General features: G+C 43.5%; 1 long non-coding RNA gene and 1 other non-coding gene across 3 annotated transcripts in view; both read right to left on the bottom strand.

Moving 5' to 3' along the window:
* LOC126990863 (uncharacterized) overlaps positions 1-6,880 on the bottom strand; it is a 33,679-nt gene extending 26,799 nt beyond the window's left edge. The window contains exons 1-2 of one of the 2 annotated variants that reach the window (XR_007744868.1): positions 6,327-6,880; positions 5,295-6,282 (exon numbers count right to left, since the gene is read on the bottom strand). This is a non-coding gene — a long non-coding RNA (uncharacterized LOC126990863). Of the gene's footprint in view, positions 1-5,294 lie in introns of both variants that reach the window. The other variant, XR_007744867.1, reaches the window with a different exon arrangement.
* Trnaa-cgc (transfer RNA alanine (anticodon CGC)) lies at positions 451-522 on the bottom strand. Its single transcript has one exon. It is a non-coding gene; the product is annotated as a tRNA-Ala (tRNA).
* Positions 6,881-7,453: the final 573 nt, after the last annotated feature.

Below are 7,453 nucleotides of genomic sequence, written 5' to 3' on the forward strand. Positions count from 1 at the left end.
CGGACTCTAGAGGAAACCGTCCAAGCAAATCAAGAAGGAGTTCCGGGGGGCAGCATGAGCCAGGAGAAGATGGCGCCACTATAAACACTTGCCTGCGCCATGACGGGCTGGGGCCAACCATCAGGCCCCATCAAGAAAGCCTACCGGTGCAATACACTAAAACGTAAATAAAAAAAATATAAAAAGTCACGTAGAAGTATGTTAAATGATGCTGTGGTGGAGAAGGAAAGTTATAAAGAGGCAGGTGATAGGAATGGAAGGAAAAAAGTTGGAAAGTTTGGTTTAGTCGCCGCAACATCTGTGGTCATATGCCGGAGAGAGACAGAAGGGGAAGGAATTATAGGAGAAGGGAACTGACCCCAGGAGACGGGACACAACCCCCGATTAATACCTGGTACACTGCTGGGTGGACAGGGGTGTAGGGTATCGGAAAAGCCGCCCAAATTTTTCCACTCCACCCGGGAATCGAACCCGGGCTCTCTCGGTTGCGAGCTGAGTGTGCTAACCACTGCACCACGAAGCCCCCTGCCACTACTTAGTATGTCAGTAAATGTGATAAATGAGATAACCTACACCCTTGTATGTCGGTAAATGTGATAAATGAGATAACCTACACCCTTGTATGTCGGTAAATGTGATAAATGAGATAACCTACACCCTTGTATGTCGGTAAATGTGATAAATGAGATAACCTACACCCTTGTATGTCGGTAAATGTGAAATGTGATAAATGAGATAACCTACACCCTTGTGTGTTAAATGTGATAACCCTTGTATGTCGGTAAATGTGATAAATGAGATAACCTATAACCTAGTGATAAATGTGATAAATGAGATAACCTACACCCTTGTATGTCGGTAAATGTGATAAATGAGATAACCTACACCCTTGTATGTCGGTAAATGTGATAAATGAGATAACCTGCATAACGTGACTTCGCATATATCGAATCTATCATCCCATCCCATTAACTATAGGGGGTTACATTCTACGACCCATTTTCGAACCCTCTAACTATTCATTCAGGCACCATTTCACAATAAAAAGCACTTAAGCAACAACAAAGCACATTGATTGCTTACAGGGAGACACACCCAAAGTCTACGATGTAACCTGATAATTAGCTACCTGAGGATTAACTTTAGGATCAGAGGAAGGAAAAGGTTAATTATAGGCGAGGAAAGTGCGGGAAAACATTAGTGGGAGTCGGACACCATACCTCACTCAAACTCACATAACAGCGAATTTTTCCCGCATAAAACGAACACTTGGCACATTGAGGTTAGTCGCATATGAGCGAATTCGCTAACCATTTAATCCCCTAACCATTTAATGATGTCTAAGTTTTATGTTGAGGTTGCATAGTTTTGATCGTTACCAATGGCGGTGATCAACGCTATAGTTTTCCACGTGAAACTGGCATATGGGGTAGAGCCGGCTGCAGATGAAGCGAGAGGTGTTGAGAGTGTGTGGCAAGGTGCGGGGCTAGGCTAACCCCGCAGCCGCCACTACCCCATCGGCCAGTTTGACGTGGAAATACTACGGCGGCGATAACAGCCATTGCTAACGATCAAAACGAACAAAACGACTGTGAAAGGGGACCCAAGAATACTAACTCATCACTGCCCAGGACATTAATACATCATGACCTGCCACTGCAAAGGATGGTACAGTAACCTATCCGCACTGAGGATGGTAGCCTATCATCACTAAGGATAGGAACCAGGGCATATGAAGATTAGACTAGCCTCCTTCACCACCACTAACAACAGCTGGACAGTGTTAGTGTATCATATATATTTATCATAAACACCTCTAGGGATGGTAAGCAATCACCACTGGGGGTAGTAACCAGACATGGGGTAATCGTATTCTGTGACCGTAATGAAGTACAATTGATTACAGTTTTTCAGGAAATCGAAATTGATTACCCTCTTATTTTTTTAAGTAATCGTAATCGAATATATAAAAAATGTAATCGTATCCATGATTACTTTTGGGATCACATTGGCATAGTTTTAGTTAACCCTCTCGCGCACCGTAAGTTTCCAGTAAATTTCCCTTCCACTCACCATGCATTTCTCAGACCCGACCGGCCTTTCCTTGCCGCCGCGATACTCTACATTCCCAGACGTATTTGACCCTCACAGATATATCACTAACCGTCCCTCTCCTTCCTTTTCCCTTCCTTTTATTTACTGTATGGAAAGGGTTAGTCCTCTTCTAAACCTCTTAATCCTCTTTCATTTCCTCTTAATCCTCCTCTAAACCTCTTAGGAGCAAATATTAATCCTATTCCATTTCCTCCATATTGTGATGCCTAAGTTAGTCCTCTTCTAAACCTCTTAATCCTCTTTCATTTCCTCTTAATGGTTAGGTTTTCCCTGTAAGACTCAATGGTTAGGTTTTCCCTGTAAGACTCAATGGTTAGGTTTTCCCTGTAAGACTCAATGGTTAGGTTTTCCCTGTAAGACTCAATGGTTAGGTTTTCCCTGTAAGACTCAATGGTTAGGTTTTCCCTGTAAGACTCAATGGTTAGGTTTTCCCTGTAAGACTCAATGGTTAGGTTTTCCTGTAAGACTCAATGGTTAGGTTTTCCTGTAAGACTCAATGGTTAGGTTTTCCCTGTAAGACTCAATGGTTAGGTTTTCCCTGCAAGACTCAATGGTTAGGTTTTCCTGTAAGACTCAATGGTTAGTTTTCCTGCAAGACTCAATGGTTAGGTTTTCCCTGTAAGACTCAATGGTTAGGTTTTCCTAAGAGACTCAATGGTTAAGTTTTCCCTAAACTTCCACTCACCATGCATTTCTCAAGCCCGAACGTCCTTTTCTTGCCGCCGCGATACTCTACATTCCCGGACGTATTTTACCCTCACAGACATATCGTACCCTAATAAATTTGGTATCAATGGCTTAAAAGTGTAATCGTAACCGTGATTACTTCTGCGATTACATTAGCAACGTTTTAGTTAATAGTTTCTGGTACAGCAAGTGTGTACCCTAAATATCTGTAGTAATTCAACCAATTAACCCCTTCACTACAGCCGGGCCCAAACAGTGCCCCGCGCCGTATCCAGGATCGCTGCGCGCACCAAATTTAAAATGTCGATATTGAATATAACAAGTTTTCAGCCATAAACTCAATAAACTCAACATAATCTTGTATCATATATGAAAACATGCAGAATTAAATGGTGCACATAAAGAAACAAATTAATTGACAATTTTGAGATGTAAACATAAATAAACAGAGATGAAATAACTCGTATACAGGTAACTCTCGATTTACGCGCGTTTGGTTTACGCGTTTTTGAAATAACGCGTGGTCCAAAATCCAAATAAATGTTTAATTTACACGTTTTTTTCACTTATATGCGATATTTTATGGAGTGGCCACCAGATGTCTCACGCAACTGGACTCACACGGCGCCGCGGCCACACAGCTGAGCTCAGTTCTTCCCACGCGCCACTTGAACAACAATACAGTACCCCCACAACAACAACACCCTCGCTGTTGTGCTACCACGAGGGGAAGGGCAGCCAGAGGAGGAACCACGAGAGGGAGAGGAGTCAGAGTGATACAGTAGGCAATAAAGGTACAAACACACCTCTTGTTTGATTTACATTGTTAATGATTTACGCAATGACCTCTTCAAGGACACAACACTCACGTAAATCGAGAGTTACTTGTACTGGATAAAGCAAGCCAGTACACAGTGAGCCACGTTGGTCTGCACTCAGTTCAGCAAATGGTTCCAAGATTCTCCGAGGCAGCACAAATAGTCTACTGGCTAAGCTACTGCCTGCTATGTTCTTATTTAAAAAAGGAGTAAAAAGTGTACAAAATAAAGCCATCTTTTATCACTTGAGTCCTCCCTTCCCCTTTTCAAAAATACGGCTTTATATGAATTTTATCTCATTCCTCTACCTCATTATGAGGCCATTAACTGTGAGGCAAAGGGTATCTCATATTGTCCACCACTTGCATTACAGAGGTGACAGCACAGGACACAGGGAAGGCTTAACCCCTACAACACGAGGACGTGTATACTGTGTCCCTGCGTGCCCCGTAACACATCCCAGGACTGGCTCGCTTTAACCAATATACAAGTTATTTTATCTCTATATTTTTGCTTACATCTCAAAATTATCAATTAATTTATGTTTCTTTATGTGCACCATTTAATTCTGCATGTTTTCTTATATAATACATGATGATTGTGTTGAGTTTATGGCTGAAAACTTGTTATATTTAATAGCAACATTTGAAATTTGGCGCACGGCGATCCTGGATACGGCGCGGCGTGCTGTTTTGGCCCGGCCGTAGTGAGTTTCTTTATGTGCACCATTTAATGGACCGCATTGGCTATACAGGCATATGGCCACTCAACTCCAAGCTGTACTTTCCATAGATTTCAAGTTATAGAATAGTGTGTGTCTGAAGCTGTCTCCGAGATACATACACGGCCATGGTGCCGCCATCGCTCCAAGCCGATGATATTGCACACGCTTCGCTCCTGCCCGATTTCAGTTTTTCTCCAGGTCAAATAGTAGTGTCAGGAAATCGTGTCGAGGTAATAAGGGAGCGGTCGTAGGCTCGGAGCGGTGACTCTGCCAAGGCCTTGTATCCTGGAGGCAGCCTCAGATGCACTCTAGTACATAACTTGAATTCTATGGAAAGTACTGCTTTGACAGTTCACCAAGTGGCCACGTGTGGGGCTGCCTGTATAGCCAATACGATCCATTCTGCATGTTTTCATATATAATACATGATGATTATGTTGAGTGTATGGCTGAAAACTTGTTATATTCAATAGCAACATTTGAAATTTGGCGCGCGTGGCGATCCCGGATATGGCACGGGGCGCTGTTTTGGCCCGGCCGTAGTGAAGGGGTTAAGAGTGAAGATACAGGCCAACTCTTGCATTAATAAGCTGGACAGCACAAGACAGCTGATAGGTCCAGGCACCCAACAGGAACAAAAAACACCATTACTCCTGCATTAGTTTTTTAATCAGACACTCTAAAAAGATGATAGTGAAAACACCAGTTAACTCTCACATTATTAAGTTGGACAGCACAAGACAGCTGATAGATAGGTCCAGGCACCCAACAGGAACAAAAAACACCATTACTCCTGCATTAGTTTTTTAATCAGACTCTCTAAAAAGATGGTAGTGAAAACACCAGTTAACTCTCACATTATTAAGTTGGACAGCACAGGACATAGGGAAAGCATGAGAGAGTGAAGGTATACCGGATAACTCTTGCAACATTAAGTGGGACAGACTCACCGAGGAGGGTTGGGTCAGCTGGGCGTCCTTCACAGGGGTGGTGAGGGCGCAGGCATCAGGAGTAGCTCACAGTAGGAGTTTGAGTACACTCTCTGCCACGACCTTCACTGTAGCCAATCTGAGGGTGTTAGTACATCAGTCGGGAACTTGAAATGGCTGAGAGTAAAGCTACAAGATGCCAAGTCAATCATCCACTCCATCAGGAAGTTATTTACTTAGGGTCGTATTATAAGACATTTAGCCGCCCAAGAACACATATTTGACAAGGCTTTCGCAGGAGTTGTGGGCATTTCCAGGGGTGGTTTTATGACCCTGGTGGTAGTTTAACCCTTCTTCTGTACCATGAGCCTGAAAAACACTCATTAGAACCTGACTGATATCCCCCTTTGACCTTTAGAAGTAGCTGATGTGAGCAGGGAAAGTGTCTTGTAATACCAGCCTAATTAATCGCAGTTATTCATTCATCAGTCAGTCAATCTTACACACACACACAAACACACACACACACATGCAGCGGCAGTGTGGTCTCCCCATAAGAAGAAACACATCAAGAAACTAGAAAGAATACAAAAGATGGCAACAAAAATGGTTCCAGGGATTGACATACGAGGAGAGACTAAAGGAAATGGACTTACCAACACTAGAACAAAGAAGAGAAATGGGAGACCTAATACAAATCTACAAATTATTGAGCAAAATGGAAGAAGTAGACAACGAGGAGTTACCACTAAAAGAAGAAATTACCACCAGGAACACAAGAGGACACAGTCAAAAATTGAGGAAGGGAAGATGCTTGAGAGACATAAAGAAATATAGCTTCCCGCAAAGAAGTACAGAGGTTTGGAACAGACTAAGTGAGGATGTAGTATCAGAAAGGAGTGTGCAAAGCTTCAAGGAAAAGTTGGATAAATGTAGATACAGAGACGGGACCACACGAACGTCAAGCCCAGGCCCTATAAAACTACAACTAGGTAAATACAACAACTAGCTAAACACACACACACACACACACACACACACACACACACACACACACACACACACACACACACACACACCTGATGTGATAATCTGTTGATGCAGTGGGTTAAAGGAGAAACAAGGCTAAGAGGAGATGACCAACCATCAAGACTTGACCTAATTTTCACAAAAAATGTTGAGTTAGATGAAGGAGTCAGTCACGAGTGCCCCTTAGGAAAGAATGGCATCAACTATGACAGATGAAAACTATGGAAGGATTTGAATACCAAGATGAGGCATATAAGGAAAAAAGGAAAAACTATGCAAAGGAAGATTATGATGTTGGACTCAAGACAGAGAATTGCAACAAAATGGTCCCAGAACTCTCGAATATGACGTATGAAGACAGATTGAGGGAGATGGACTTGACGACACTGGAACAAAGAAGGGAGAGAGGAGATTTGATCACACTGTACAAGTTGGTAAATAAGTTTGATGAGGAAAGAGTTGGAAAGTTTTGTTTATTGGGTGCAACATCTGTGGTCATATGCCAGGGAGAGACAGAAGGGGAAGGAATTATAGGAGAAGGGAACAGACCCCAGGAGACGGGGGGACACAACCCCTGATTAATACCTGGTAGTACCCATTCACTGCGGGGTGGACAGGGGCGTAGGGTATCGGAAAAGCCGCCCAGATTTTTCCAATCCGCCCGGGAATCGAACCCGGGCTCTCTCGGTCGTGAGCCGAGTGTGCTAACCACTGCACCACGAAGCCCCCTGTTTGATGAGGTGGATAGAGATGATCTCTTCTTAGCATCAGTAACGCAGGGGCTGAGAGGACACGGAAAGAAACTTAACAAAGGAACCTGATTGAGTGACTGGAAGAAGTAAAGTTTTTCACACAGAAGTGTTAGTTAACACATGGAACAGCTTGCGGGAAGAAACATGGAAGCATGGACTGACAGGCCGCAGAAAGGAGTATGTGGAGCTGGAAAGGATACAGAAAATTGTAACTAAAATGGTCCCAGAACAGATTGAGGGAGATGGACTTGACGACATGACACTAAACCCTTCATAGAGCACCCTGGTGTTGGTGGTGGTGGTGGTGGTGTGATCTGGCCTCAATGGTGGTGGTGAATGGTGTTGATGTCCTCGCTGGTGGTGGTGGTGGTGGTGGTGGTGTTGAGCCTGGTTGGCGTT

The sequence above is a fragment of the Eriocheir sinensis genome, unplaced genomic scaffold (genome assembly GCF_024679095.1).
Source record: "Eriocheir sinensis breed Jianghai 21 unplaced genomic scaffold, ASM2467909v1 Scaffold216, whole genome shotgun sequence".
NCBI classification, from domain to species: Eukaryota; Metazoa; Arthropoda; class Malacostraca; order Decapoda; family Varunidae; genus Eriocheir; species Eriocheir sinensis.